Genomic DNA, 16,023 nt, shown 5'->3' with positions numbered 1-16,023 from the left:
AACGCCGATACCGATTATTGGAGGGCCCCCAAAAAAGCCGATACCGATTAATCAGACGATTTAAAAAAATATATAATAATTTAAAAGTATTTGTAAGAATGACAATTACAACAATACTGAATGAACACTTATTTTAACTTAATATAATACATCAATAGCCTCAAATAAATAATGAAACATTCAATTTGTTTTAAATAATGCAAAAACAAAGTGTTGGAGAAGAAAGTAAAAGTGCAATATGTGCCATGTAAAAAAGCTAATGTTTAAGTTCCTTGCTCAGAACATGAGAACATATGAAATCAGTTGTCCTGAGTCTGCACAACTCTGCTAGGACCAAGGATCAAGAGAGACACTCAAGTGTTTAAGTACTATATCTCTTGATACAATGATGAAAATAATCATAGCCTCTAAACCTTCAAGCTGCATACTGGACCCTATTCCAACTAAACTACTGAAAGAGCTGCTTCCTGTGCTTGGCTCTCCTAAGTTGAACATAATAAATGGCTCTCTATCCACCGGATGTGTACCAAACTCACTAAAAGTGGCAGAAATAAAGCCTCTTGAAAAAGCCAAACCTTGACCCAGAAAATATAAAAAACTATCGGCCTATATCGAATCTCCCATTCCTCTCAAAATTTTTAGAAAAGGCTGTAGCACAGCAACTCACTGCCTTCCTGAAGACAAACAATGTATACGAAATGCTTCTGTCTGGTCTTAGACCCCATCACAGCACTGAGACTGCACTTGTGAAGGTGGTAAATTACCTTTTAATGGCATCAGACCGAGGCTTTGCATCAAACCATCAGACCTTAGTGCTGCTTTTGATACCATCGATCACCACATTCTTTTGGAGAGATCGGAAACCCAAATTGGTCTACACGGACAAGTTCTGGCCTGGTTTAGATCTTAGCTGTCGGAAAGATATCAGTTTGTCTCTGTGAATGGTTTGTCCTCTGACAAATGAACTGTAAATTTCAGTGTTCCCCAAGGTTTCCGTTTTAGGACCACTATTGTTTTCACTATATAGTTTACCTCTTGGGGATGTCATTCGAAAACATAATGTTAACTTTCACTGCTATGCGGATGACACACTGTACATTTCCTCTCCTCTCCTCTCCTCTCCTCTACTCTCCTCTCCTCTCCTCTCCTCTCCTGAGGTGCTGACCTGTTGCACCCTCGACAATCACTGTGATTATTCTATGGGAGTTTTTTGCTATCCACCATGCTTTTACACCTGCATTGCTTGCTGTTTGGGGTTTTAGGCTGGGTTTCTGTACAGCACTTTGATATATCAGCTGATCTAAGAAGGGCTTCATAAATACACTTGATTGAACATTTTTTAACACTATTATTTCAATAGAACATGTTGAGTTATTCTATTATTACATTGAAAGATAATAATCTAATTAGTAGATTTCTTTATTTTTCAAACATCTTTCTCTAAAAAATGCTGTCCCACCGAAACACACATATTTAAAGACTGTAGAATCAATTAGCCTTCCAGCATTGTAGAACATCCTGCTGGTCATCGCTCATATTAACACCATTATCCCAGAAACCCTAGACCCACTTCAATTTGAATATCGCCCCAACAGATCCAGAGATCCACGGATTCCACACTGCCCTTTCCCACCTGGACAAAAGGAACACCTATGTAAGAATGCTATTCATTAACTAGAGCTCAGCGTTCAACACCATAGGACCCTGGGACTAAACACCTCCCTCTGCAACTGGATCCTGGACTTCCTGACGGGTTGCCCCTAGGTGATAAGGGTAGATAACAACACATCCGCCATGTTGATCCTCAGCACGAGAGCCCCTCAGGGGTGCGTGCTCAGTCCCCTCCTGTACTCCCTGTTCACTCATGACTGCACGGCCAGGCACGACTCCAAAACCATCATTAAGTTTACAGATGACACAACAGTGGTAGGCCTGATCACCGACAACAATGAGGCAGCCTATAGGGAGGAGGTCAGAGACCTGGCAATGTGGTGCCAGGACAATAACCTCTCCCTCAACGTGAACAAGACCAAGGAGATGATTGTGGACTACAGGAAAAAGAGGACAGAGCACGCCCCCATTCTCATCGACGTGGCTTTAGAGCAGGTTGTGAGTTTCAAGTTCCTTGGTGTCCACATCAACAACAAACTATCATGGTCAAAACACACTAACACAGTCATGAAGGGGGCACAGCAAAGCATATACCCCCTCAGGAGACTGAAAAGATTTGGCATGGGTCCTCAGATCCTCAAAAAGTTCTACAGCTGCACCATCGAGAGCATCCTGACTGGTTGCATCACTGCCTGGTATGGCAACTGCTCGGCCTCCGACTGCAAGGTACTACAGAGGATAGTGCGTACGGCCCAGTACATCAGGGTGGTGAAGCATGATTCATCACTCCAGAGAACTAGTTTCCACTGCTCTAGAGTCCAATCACATTTTTTTGTGGGACTAGAAAAACATTTATGGAATGTAAAATGATGATATTATCCAGTTTACAAGCTTTTAAAATAATAATTTTCGCACCCTGTTCCGTGTCTGTTTTTGGTTCTGTTTTCTTGAACCGGTTCCAACCATTACGTCTAACAATATAATGAATTAGATGCATAAGTAAGTCAATTAATCAACCAATTTCAGATTCTTACAATCAACATTGAACATTTTACAGAGAACAAAAGTGATTCTAATTCTCAATGAAATGTAAAGGTTTTGAAAATCAGTTTAAAAATTGTTTTTACTATTTTGTTAATTTAGTATTCAAATACAATGTGTACAATGAATCTGTAAAATAAGGTTAATCAAAATTATCCCTACTGTGCGGTTCTCCCTTTATTACAGCTTTTTCACAACATTTCGCTAGTGACAAATTTGGTGGGGTGGTAAGGAAATATTTCAAATACAAACAGTGTAAGTAATATATATGTCTACCTGACATATGTTGGAATATGTGCTCTGAAAGTTTGGGGAAAAATAGGATATAAATGAGAAAGAAATCAACCCCCAGTGTGCACCACTTATGTAGAATGACCCATATAAGGAATAGGGTGTTAAAGAAGCTCACGCAAAAGCTCACACGTCCTCCTCACCGCAGATTACAACTTCATTGAAAGAGAGAGATGAAAGGAGAAGTAAGACAGGACGTTACTTTACCACTCCACTTCTTCCCTTACATGCTGACCACACCGCCCACGTTGGATGCGCGAGCGTTGCAAAATAAATGTACACATACATGTTATTCAATCATTTCATCCAAACTGTTTGCATGCGTCAATGTGCGTCTGTGTAGCCAGGCGCTAAAATAGAACTTGGTTCTAATTTTGACGCTTGAGGCGCTGCAAGTCCCGCCTCTCCAATCTCATTCGTTTTTAGGAGCATATAACCACATGGGTGATTGAAAGCTGAACTGAGGTCCAGACTCCTGTCCAGTTGGTGGTGGTAATGCACCTTAAAGTTGGTTGGCCATATAAAGTCCAAAGAAGAAGAAGAAGATGAAAAAGACTGAATGAGGAGACTAGAATCTATGGATTAATTGCCGGAGTAGAAGACCTTGTGCATTTCAGGTAAAATAACAACCCAATGTTTATATCCTAGGACAAATTAGCTAGCAACAGCAAGCTAGCTAAATGGCCATGAATGTTTCATGCGTTTTGACCTGTCCCCAAATTAATATTAACTCAGCAAAAAAAGAAATCCCTTTGAGCTTGTCTGGGACATGTTGGATCGGAGGGTGGGCCATCCCCCCCCCCCCCAGAGATGTCCGGGAACTTGCAGGTGCCTTGGTGGAAGAGTGCGGTAACATCTCACAGCAAGAACTGGCAAATATGGTGCAGTCCATGATGAGGAGATGCGCTGCAGTACATAATGCAGCTGGTGGCCACACCAGTTACTGACTGTTACTTTGATTTTAACCCCCCTCCCCCCCTTTGTTCAGGGACACATTGTTTAATTTCTGTTAGTCACATGTCTGTGGAACTTGTTCAGTTTGTCTCAGCTGTTGAATCTTGTCATGTTCATACAAATATTTACACATGTTAAGTTTGCTGAAAATGAACGCAGTTGACAGTGAGAGGACGTTTATTTTCATGCTGAGTTTAGGTTGTTCAGAGTTAATTTTGATATTTCAACCTGCATGTCCTGATCGCTTCTGGTGTTGATGGACAAATGCACACGATGATGCACGTTCCTACCTGGTCTAGTCAGCATGCTGACCACACTGCCTGTGGTGGGTGGGTGTGCGAGCGATGCAAAATAAATGGACACATACATGTTATTCTGTCATGCCCTGATCTGTTTCACCTGTCCTTGTGCTTGTCTCCACCCCCCTCCAGGTGTCGCCCATCTTCCCCATTATCCCCTGGGTATTTATACCTGTGTTTTCTGTCTCTGTTTTACAGTTTGTTCAAGCCTACCAGCATTTTGTCTCAGCTCCTGTTTTCCCTAGTGTCTCTTTTTCCTCGTCCTCCTGGTTTTTGACTCTTGCCTGACTCTGAGCCTGCCTGCCGTCCTGTACCTTGGCCTCTACTCTGGATTATCGACCCTTGCCTGCCTTGACCTGTCGTTTGCCTGCCCCTGTTGTTTCAATAAACTTCATTACTTCACACAGTCTGCACTTGGGTCTTACCTTGATTTCTAATATTATTCAATAATTTCATCCAAACTGCAAGTCCTGGCTCTTCCATCTCCTCGCTGGTTTTTAGGAGCATATACCCACGTGGTTGATTGAAAGCAAATCTGAAGTCCACACTCCAAACCAGTTGGTACTGGTAATGCATCTTAAAGTTGGTTGCCAACTGCCATGTAAAGTCCACAGAAGAAGAAGAACAACAACAAGACTGACGGAGGAGAGATTACTAGAAACGAACTATGTTACCCCTTTTGTCCGTGGATTAATTGTCGGAGTAGAGAACACATGATTTGTGTGCTCGATTTTATACACCTGTCAGTAACGGGTGGGGCTGAAATAGCCAAATCCACCAATTTGAAGGGGTGTTCAAATACTTTTGTATTCATAGTGCAGTTGAGTCAGTTAATTTTGATATTTCAACCTGCATGTCTTGATCACGTCTGGTGTGGATGGACAAAATCAACATGCATACAATGGCGCACGTGGATGCAGGTTCCTACCTGATCTACTCAGCATGTTACACACACTAACAGTCCCCAGCAGCACTAAGCTACAGTCAGAGTGAGAGAGGGAAGGAAAGAGAGAGAGAGGATGCAGAGTGGAAAGAAGAGAGACACAGAGGAGAATAAACATTCAGAGAGAGAGACCTTGAGACTGGATATGAAAGTTACAGATTGTTCCTTTAAGGGCTGAACTGAAAGGCTTGCATTCACAGCAGCAACATATAACAAACAGCGACAAAGGATGCATCCCAAATGGCACCCTAATATAGTGCCTATGGGTCCTGGTCAAAAATAGTGCAATATAAAGGGAATAAGGTAGAGACAGCATGATGTTGGTATGCCTGTTAATGCTCACTTTTAAAGAACATGAGTCCGGGCACTACCACTTTGGTGTGTACTCAGTATAATTGTGTGCGCGAGCGAGAGAGAACGTGTGTGTGTGTGTGTGTGTGTGTGTGTCGTTCACAGCATTTACAAGCAAGGCCCGAGGAGAGTGAACTAGCGGTGTGAGAAAGTGAAACAGGAAGGGCTAGATGTCCTGAGGGACAGGCCTAGTTGGGTCGGTTGCCAGAGTCAACCCACAGCTCATAGAGTAATCACGTCAACAATATGGTCATTTAGCAACCATTTACTCATCCAAAGTGACTAGCGGTTAAAGGGGCAATCCGGAATTCGTAAAACAACAATGGCTACAGTTGAAGTCGGAAGTTTACATACACCTTCGCCAAATACATTTAAACTCAGTTTTTAACAATTCCCTGTCTTAGGTCAGTTAGGATCACCACTATATTTTAAGAATGTGAAATGTCAGAATAACAGTAGAGAATTTATTTCAGCTCTGATTTTTTTCATCACATTCCCAGTGGGTCAGAAGTTTACATACACTCAATTAGTATTTGGTAGCATTGCCTTTAAATGTTTCACTTGGGTCAAACGTTTCGGGTAGCCTTCCACAAGCTTCCCACAATAAGTTGGGTGAATTTTGGCCCATTCCTCCTGACAGAGCTGGTGTAAATGAGTCAGGTTTGTAGGCCTCCTTGCTCGCACACGCTTTTTCAGTTCTGCCCACAAATGTTCTATAGGATTGAGGTCAGGGCTTTGTGATGGCCACTTCTAATACTTTGACTTTGTTGTCCTTAAGCCATTTTGCCACAACTTTGGAAGTATGCTTGGGGTCATTGTCCATTTGGAAGACCCATTTGCGACCAAGCTTTAACTTCCTGACTGATGTCTTGAGATGTTGCTTCAATATATCCACATAATTTTCTTACCTCATGATGCCATCTATTTTGTGAAGTGCACCAGTCCCTCCTGCAGAAAAGCATCCCCACAACATGATGCTGCCACCCCCGTGTTTCACGTTTGGGAGGGTGTCTTTGGCTTTCAAGCCTCCCCCTTTTTCCTCCAAACATAATGATGGTCAATATGGCCAAACAGTTCTATTTTTGTTTCATCAGTCCAGAGAACATTTCTCCAAAAAGTATGATCTTTGTCCCCATGTGCAGGTGCAAACTGTAGTCTGGCTTTTTATGGAGGTTTTGGAGCGGTAGCTTCTTCCTTGCTGAGTGGCCTTTCAGGTTATGTCGATATATGACTCGTTTTACTGTGGATATAGATACTTTTTTATCTGTTTCCTCCAGCATCTTCACAAGATCCTTTTCGCACCCAAGTACGTTCATCTCTTGGAGACAGAACGCGTCTCCTTCCTGAGAGGTATGATGGCTGCGTGGTCCCATGGTGTTTAAACTGGCGTACTACTGTTTGTACAGATGAACGTGGTACCTTCAGGTATTTCGAAATTGCTCCCAAGGATGTACCAGACTTGTGGAGGTCTACATTTTTTTCTGAGGTCTTGGCTGATTTCCTTTGATTTTCCCATGATGTCAAGCAAAGAGGCACTGAGTTTGAAGGTAGGCATTGAAATACATCCATAGGTATATCTCCAAATGACTCAAATTAATTAGCCTGTCAATTAGCCTATCAGAAGCGTCTAAAGCCATGACATAATTTTCTGGAATTTTCCAAGCTGTTAAAAAGCACAGTCAATTTAGTGTATGTAATCTTCTGACCCACTGGAATTGTGATACAGTGAATTATAAGTGAAATAATCTGTCTGTAAACAATTGTTGGAAAAATGACTTGTGTCATGCACAAAGTAGATGTCCTAACCGATTTGCCAAAACTATAGTTTGTTAACAAGAAATTTATGGAGTGGTTGAAAAACGAGTTTTAATGACTCCAACCTAAGTGTATGTAAACTCCCGACTTCAACTGTATATACAACGGCTATATATCATTTAAGTATGTACTTTATCTTGTATGTGGTCCAGGCAGACATCAACTAGTTGGTGTGTATATGTTTGAAGTATGTTATAATGTGTGTTATGACCACCTCTTGGTGGCTGTTAAAATCATTGAGGACTGAGCTGTAAGACAAACAGCTGTCCAAACACAGAACTCAATATTCCCTTCTTCCTTTCCTCCTTTCCTCTTTTCCTCCCTCCTTACCCCCCTCATTCCCCCACTCCTTCCTTCCCCACAAAAGGTTTCAGGTATCGAACCACATCAAACTGTCCGAGTAGAGTGTGAAAATACCACCACCACCATACTCAAACAGCAGGTTTGCCCTCCTGTATATCTCCCTGTATTATTGGAGTATACAGAAAGAATACATATTGGAGGGTGGGTGGTGCAAGGACAATTATTTATGGACATTTTGGTGGAAAGTCAGTCATTTCACTCTCAATTCTATTTCCACATAACATGAAACCATCAAACTGTGTGATTGTCTGAGTGACTATTCAATGAATGATTTCACATCTGTTTCTGGTGATAGGAGATGATACAGATGATTGAAAACCACACACACATGCACTCTCATGGACACACACACACACACACACACACACACACACACACACACACACACACACACACACACACACACACACACACACACACACACACACACACAGAACACCCCTAAACAAGTGAGTGTAGAAGACATGTCAACATTCTTAGGGAGTAGTTGGTCCCTCGATCTTATGAGTAAAACACAATAATAATAATAACTGACGCTAGCCTGTAGCAAACGTCTAAATGATAACGGAGAGGCTCCAGACAGAAAGCTGGACATCTCGGAGTCAAACCCAGTAGAGTTTATGGGAAGCCAAACAACATTTGTTGTCGAATAACTCGCAGCATTTAGGCTACGTTACACAGTTTAAAAGGTATAGTAGTCCCAGCCTATTCATTTCCGATTAGGTATAATAAGTAAGCAGTCTTGGGTCAAAAACTCACCTAACATAGTCCTTCCTCCTCTCCTTCGCTGTGGCAGAATTGGTCAGACGCCCGAGGAGCGGATGGATCTTCGTTGTCTTGTGTTGTCAGTCAGTCGGGCGGGCGGGGTTGCGTTATGAAGGAAGTCGGTTCATTTGCGGAGAGGAGAGGAAGTGTATGAAACGGCTTTGGTGAAGTTTGAGGAAGTTTATTTGTTGGCGAATAGCCGCTGAGCTGAGGATGCGACTCTGACTGAGAACCATAGTTAGATTATTAGCCTCGGCCTACAATTGTTTTGTACATCCTAATAAAAGTTATCATAAAGATTATATTTTGTAGGTAATTGCTCACACACATATATATATATATATGCATAAAGATGGTATTTAACGAATTCGTTCATATATATATATATGAACGAATTCGTTAAATACCATCTTTATGCATTTATAGCAGTTAATGCACATTGCTAGTCACAAAGAAAACAACATAAATAAAGTGTGTGTTCAGTATAGTTAAATAGGATAGACATAGGCCCCAGCATTTACCAGATAAAAGTTATGTTTATAGGCCTACTAGAGGGGTTAAGTGCTGGAAGGGGTTTTGCCGTTTGAGTTTAGTGACAGTTCGGATAGAAAAAGAACCCCAGAATGAAGTGCACTTTTTAGGTAAATCCTGAAGGTGGCTTCCGCGCTCCGTGTGGAGCGCACTCGGTGTACGACAGTATATTATCCACAGATCATATCCAGAGGACAAGTTGGAGATGATATAAAACTGTATTCTGGTGAGAGGGGAATGAGCTGTTCGAAGTAAACTGATCTCGATTAGGTATAGTTTAGTCTACCCCATACAGTGCAGTGCCTACTCTCCGCGCGAAGACAGGGGCGACATCAGACATCGCACTCCGAGTGGACCTATATTAAAACTGATTTCAAATGGACGACACAAAAGGACTGGACAATATCTAGTCACAGTACACAGAAACTCCAGAGGACTTTACTGTGTTGGGGATCGTAAGACAGCAGCTGCATACCTCATAGGATATCCCAAGTTGTAAAGGTGAGTTTCCCAACGACGACGTAGTAAAATGGAGATGGAAAGTTGCGCTTTGACATTGAATACCGAGTTATTATTAGGTATACATCGAAGGTTGTTACTTTGTTTACACTGGCATCGCTTATTTACTGGGATATGCTTATTGTCTGGCTACGTTTGTGTCACTTCCCAGCTAGCACATTTGGTTCCTTGGAAGTTGTTGGAACGTATTTTTTGGTTTCCCCATTAGTTCTGGGAACTAAGCCATACGTTTCCTGACCGGTAAAACGTAACTTTTAAATGTTCTGTGAATGGAAGGGAAAGTTTCGCCTGTCTGGGGATCATTCATTTTTAGGTTGCATTGAGTTTCTGAGAACGTTTTACCATGGTTTACTATAGAATGGAAATTTATAGTGTTTTTTTTAATAACTCCATAAAAGTTTCATTGAATGTTTCAATAATACTTCCAATAACACTGCTAGCCTAGTTTATTTGTTTTGCACTCAGAGCACCGATAGGACACATGGAAATGAATAGGTATTAGTCACTCAAACACATTTCTTTTTTATAGGTGGCACTTCAGTGAGATTCGAACCTATGATCTTCTGTTCTTTAACCATGTAATTTGTCCACTACGCCAAAAGGAAAGGGCTACTGTGTCATTTTATTTTTACTCATACAAAGCTGTATATTTTTGTCTATTCAAACGGAACCCATTTCAATGGAAACAAGCACTCATTAAGATCAGGTGTGGCCAATTAATGTGTGCAGTCCACACACCTAACAAGATATAGAGTTTAGTGTACATGTTTTTGAATAACATTAGTACAATTATTTTTGAATGTTACTAAGGTTTTCGTGGAACGTTTTCTGAATGTTCTGAGAACATGACTTTAAATAGAAACATGAGGAAACCTGCAAAAAACTATGTTGAAGTACTGAACTTCCCACAGAAGAATGCTGTTTCTTAATGTTCTCTGAACATTCTGAGAACATGATTTACACAAAACCACGAGGAAACCTGTAGGAAACATACTGAAGTAGTCTTACTGAAATTCCCAACTAAGAAACATATGGTTCTCAGAACATTATGTGCTAGCTGGGTTGGTTGTAAAATAAAGCGGAACTTAAAGTGAGTAACTGAAGGACTTCTGTAATATCTAATATTGTTTCCAACAGGCTTGAGAATGCCAAGGCGGGCATTTATTAACTTATCGAATATCCATAGTTAAAGGCCTACTTTCACTTTTAAAGTAAGCAGTTCTTTTTGTTTTCTTCAGCATAACAACATTGATAGGCTACGTGTGTTGTCATTGTTTCTTGATGGATGTGTCTGTGTGGTTTGTTTAGGAACAGAAAACGAATTAAAAGGTCAGTACACTGCATTTCAAACAGTCGAGAATAATCTAATGATTTTAGGATTTATAACTGACATCTGGTGTAAAATACTTAAGTAAAAATTCTTAATTCTTAAAAGTAGTTTTCTTTTGGTATCTGTACTTTACAATTTATATTTTTGACAACTTTTACTCCACTACATTCCTAAAGAAAATAATGTACTCTTTGCTCCATACATTTTCCCAGACTCCCAAAAGTAGTTACATTTCAAATGCTTAGCAGGACAGGAAAATGGTCCACTTATCAAGAGAACATCCCTGGTCATCCCTACTGCCTCTGATCTGGCGGACTCACTAAACACATGCTTCATTTGTAAATTATGTCTGAGTGTTGGAATGTGCCCTTGGCTACCCGTAAACTTTAAAAAAAAAAAAAAAATTGTGCCATCTGGTTTGCTTAATATAAAGAATGTGAAATTATTTGCACTTTTACTTTTGATACTGAAGTATATTTTAGCAATTACATTTACTTTTGATACTTATGTATGTTTTAAAACCAAATACTTGTAAACCTTTTCTCAAGTAGTAACCTATTTTAGCAGTCTTATGGCTTGGGGGTAGAAGCTGTTCAGGATCCTGTTGGTTCCAGACTTGGTGAATCGGTACCACTTGTCGTGTGGTAGCTGAGAGAACAGTCTATGACTTGGGTGGCTGGAGTCTTTGACAGTTTAGGGCCTTTCTCTGACACCGCCTGGTATAGAGGTCCTTGTTGGGAGGGGCCATACGCACTACCCTCTGTGGCGCCTTGCGGACGAATGCCTAGCAGTTGCCATACCAAGCAGTGATGCAGCCAGTCAACATGCTCTCAATGGTGCAGCTATATAATGTTTTGAGGATTGAGGGCCCATACCGAATATGTTCAGCCTGCTGAGGGGGAAGAGACGTTATTCTACCTTCTTCACAACTGTTTTGGTGTTTGTGGACCATGATAATTTCTTGGTGATGTGGACACCTAGGAACTTGAATATCTCAAACCACTCCACTACAGCTCCATCTATGTGGATGGGGGCGTGCTTGGCCCTCTGTTTCCTGTAGTCCACGATCAGCTCCTTTGTCTTGCTGACTTTGAGGGAGAGATTGCCATACCAGGTCACTGACCTCCTCCCTCGTCATCGGTGATCAGACCAACAACCATTGTGTTGTCAGCAAACTTAATGATGATGTTGGAGTCGTCCGCGGTCACACAGTCGTGGGTGAACAGGGAGTACAGGAGGGGACTATGCACGCACCACTGAGGGGCCCCCGTATTGAGGGTCAGTGTGACGGATGTGTTGTTGCCTATCCTCACCACTTGTGGGCGGCCCATAAGGAAGTCCAGGATTCAGATGCAGAGGGAGGTGTTCAGTCCCAGGGACCTTAGCTTAGTGATGAGCTTGGAGGGCACTATGGTGTTGAACGCTGAGCTATAGTCAATGAATAGCATTCTCACATAGGTGTTCCTCTTATCCAGGTATGTAATATGTAACACTGCAAATACATTAGTTTATTATAAAAGCTAAATTGTTGATAGGAATATAATTTCACGACTTGTGACTCGACTTGGACTTGACCATTGGTGACTTGGACTCACCTTCTTGACCATTGGTGACTTGGACTCGCCTTCTCGACCATTGGTGACTTGGACTCGCCTTCTCGACCATTGGTGACTTGGACTCGCCTTCTCGACCATTGGGGACTTGGACTCGCCTTCTCGACCATTGGGGACTTGGACTCGCCTTCTCGACCATTGGGGACTTGGACTCGCCTTCTCGACCATTGGGGACTCGGACTCGCCTTCTCGACCATTGGTGACTCGGACTCGCCTTCTCGACCATTGGTGACTCGAACTTGGACTCGCCTTCTCGACCATTGGTGACTCGGACTCGCCTTCTCGACCATTGGTGACTCGAACTTGGACTCGCCTTCTCGACCATGGGTGACTCGGACTCGCCTTCTCGACCATGGGTGACTCGGACTCGCCTTCTCGACCATTGGTGACTCGGACTCGCCTTCTCGACCATTGGTGACTCGGACTCGCCTTCTCGACCATTGGGGACTCGCCTTCTCGACCATTGGTGACTTGGACTCGCCTTCTCGACCATTGGTGACTCGAACTTGGACTCGCCTTCTCGACCATTGGTGACTTGGACTCGCCTTCTCGACCATTGGTGACTCGAACTTGGACTCGCCTTCTCGACCATTGGTGACTTGGACTCGCCTTCTCGACCATTGGGGACTCGCCTTCTCGACCATTGGTGACTCGAACTTGGACTCGCCTTCTCGACCGTTGGTGACTTGGACTCGCCTTCTCGACCATTGGTGACTCGAACTTGGACTCGCCTTCTCGACCATTGGTGACTCGGACTCGCCTTCTCGACCATTGGTGACTTGGACTCGCCTTCTCGACCATTGGTGACTTGGACTCGCCTTCTCGACCATTGGTGACTCGGACTCGCCTTCTCGACCATTGGTGACTCGGACTCGCCTTCTCGACCATTGGTGACTCGGACTCGCCTTCTCGACCATTGGTGACTCGGACTCGCCTTCTGACGACCATTGGTGACTCGGACTCGCCTTCTCGACCATTGGTGACTCGGACTCGCCTTCTCGACCATTGGTGACTCGGACTCGCCTTCTCGACCATTGGTGACTCGGACTCGCCTTCTCGACCATTGGTGACTCGGACTCGCCTTCTCGACCATTGGTGACTCGGACTCGCCTTCTCGACCATTGGTGACTCGGACTCGCCTTCTCGACCATTGGTGACTCGGACTCGCCTTCTCGACCATTGGTGACTTGGGCTCACATTCCCAGTGACTTCTATTTGCACTTGGGGAGGTGTGATGTTTATGTTTGTGTGCATTTGTATGCTGTCGTTTGTATGTGTATATTTTGCATTGAGTGTGGGCAGGCAAGCTCCATTCTGGCTTCGGCTTCGATCATAGGCTACACATCGCGCAAGCGACTCGCTTGCTTCCCCATAACCTCCAGACACCAGAAAAATCATTGAATGAGTAGGTGTTCTAAAATTTTTGACCGGTAGTGTATCTGCCTCAATTAGCTCATACCCCTGCACATGGAATCGGTACTTACCCCGTGCGTGCATATACCCAAGTTATCGTTACACTCATTGTGTATTTATTCCTTGTGATTCTTTTTCAATTATTTCTCTATTTTTCATTGTTGGAAGGGCCCCTACATATATATTTCACTGTTAGTCTACACCTGTTGTTTGAGAAGCATGTGACAAATATCATCTTATTTGATTAGTTTCTAGGACACATGCTCTTCAAAAGTAGATACAGTGCCTTGCGGAAGTATTCGGTCCTCTTGAACTTTGCGACCTTTTGCCACATTTCAGGCTTCAAACATAAAGGTATAAAACTGTATTTTTTTGTGAAGAATCAACAACAAGTGGGACACAATCATGAAGTGGAACAACATTTATTGGATATTTCAAACTTTTTTAACAAATCAAAAACTGAAAAATTGGGTGCAAAATTATTCAGCCCCTTTACTTTCTCTCCAGAAGTTCAGTGAGGATCTCTGAACGATCCAATGCTGACCTAAATGACTAATGATGATAAATACAATCCACCTGTGTGTAATCAAGTTAGTTAATCTCCGTATAAATGCACCTGCACTGTGATAGTCTCAGAGGTCCGTTAAAAGCGCAGAGAGCATCATGAAGAACAAGGAACACACCAGGCAGGTCCGAGATACTGTTGTGAAGAAGTTTAAAGCTGGATTTGGATACAAAAAGATTTCCCAAGCTTTAAACATCCCAAGGAGCACTGTGCAAGTGATAATATTGAAATGGAAAGAGTATCAGACCACTCCAAATCTACCAAGACCTGGCCGTCCCTCTAAACTTTCAGCTCATACAAGGAGAAGACTAATCAGAGATGCAGCCAAGAGGCCCATGATCACTCTGGATGAACTGCAGAGATCTAAAGCTGAGGTGGGAGACTCTGTCCATAGGACAACAATCAGTCGTATATTGCACAAATCTGGCCTTTATGGAAGAGTGTCAAGAAGAAAGCATTTCTTAAAGATATCCATAAAAAGTGTCATTTAAAGTTTGCCACAAGCCACCTGGGAGACACACCAAACATGTGGAAGAAGGTGCTCTGGTCAGATGAAACCAAAATTGAACTTTTTGGCAACAATGCAAAACGTTATGTTTGGCGTAAAAGCAACACAGCTCATCACCCTGAACGCACCATCTCCACTGTCAAACATGGTGGTGGCAGCATCATGGTTTGGGCCTGCTTTTCTTCAGCAGGGACAGGGAAGATGGTTAAAATTGATGGGAAATGGATGGAGCCAAATACAGGACCATTCTGGAAGAAAACCTGATGGAGTCTGCAAAAGACCTGAGACTGGGACGGAGATTTGTCTTCCAACAAGACAATGATCCAAAACATAAAGCAAAATCTACAATGGAATGGTTCAAAAATAAACATATCCAGGTGTTAGAATGGCCAAGTCAAAGTCCAGACCTGAATCCAATCGAGAATCTGTGGAAAGAACTGAAAACTGCTGTTCACAAAAGGCTCTCCATCCAACCTCACTGAGCTCAAGCTGTTTTGCAAGGAGGAATGGGAAAAATTTCAGTCTCTCGATGTGAAAAACTGATAGACATACCCCAAGCGACTTACAGCTGTAATCGCAGCAAAAGGTGGCGCTACAAAGTATTAACTTAAGGGGGCTGAATAATTTTGCACGCCCAATTTTTCAGTTTTTGATTTGTTAAAAAAGTTTGAAATATCCAATAAATGTCATTCCACTTCATGATTGTGTCCCACTTGTTATTGATTTTTCACCAAAAAAAAACAGTTTTATATCTTTATGTTTGAAGCCTGAAATGTGGCAAAAGGTCGCAAAGATCAAGGGGGCCGAATACTTTCGCAAGGCACTGTATAATTCATATAGGCCCAATATACAGTAGGCTGTATCACAATCGATTTTAAAAAATCTTATTTGCTGGTGCTCATACATTTCATGTGGTGCTCCTAACTTTTAAAAGTTGGGAGCACCAGTGTTACCAATTAAAAATATTAATTTTAAAGCCCTGGATGTAGAGATGGATAATATTATTTTTCTCTCTCTCTCTCTCTCTCTCTCTCTCTAAATCAAATTAAATTCAAGGTGCTGTATTGGCATGGGAAACATATATTTACATTGTTTTTATTGTTTATTTCAC

General features: G+C 42.4%; 2 protein-coding genes across 7 annotated transcripts in view; one reads left to right on the top strand and one right to left on the bottom strand.

Annotated features, from left to right (window-relative positions):
- LOC135514670 (rho-related GTP-binding protein RhoG-like) overlaps positions 1-8,538 on the bottom strand; it is a 25,073-nt gene extending 16,535 nt beyond the window's left edge. Inside the window, exon 1 of the mRNA XM_064938170.1 lies at positions 8,428-8,538. The gene's annotated coding sequence lies outside the window, so the exon portion shown is untranslated. The remainder of the gene's footprint in view (positions 1-8,427) is intronic.
- Positions 8,539-9,082: 544 nt separating this feature from the next.
- LOC135514668 (stromal interaction molecule 1-like) overlaps positions 9,083-16,023 on the top strand; it is a 138,969-nt gene continuing 132,028 nt past the window's right edge. For 4 of the 6 annotated variants that reach the window (XR_010451715.1, XM_064938167.1, XM_064938164.1 and 1 more), the window contains exon 1: positions 9,083-9,465. The gene's annotated coding sequence lies outside the window, so the exon portion shown is untranslated. Of the gene's footprint in view, positions 9,466-10,620; positions 10,695-10,791; positions 10,813-16,023 lie in introns of all 6 variants that reach the window. The other 2 variants (XM_064938166.1, XM_064938165.1) reach the window with 2 other exon arrangements.

This window comes from Oncorhynchus masou, chromosome 26 (genome assembly GCF_036934945.1).
Source record: "Oncorhynchus masou masou isolate Uvic2021 chromosome 26, UVic_Omas_1.1, whole genome shotgun sequence".
Lineage (NCBI taxonomy): Eukaryota > Metazoa > Chordata > Actinopteri > Salmoniformes > Salmonidae > Oncorhynchus > Oncorhynchus masou.
Note: the sequence above shows the minus strand (reverse complement) of the source record. Positions and strands in the feature narration are given on the sequence as shown.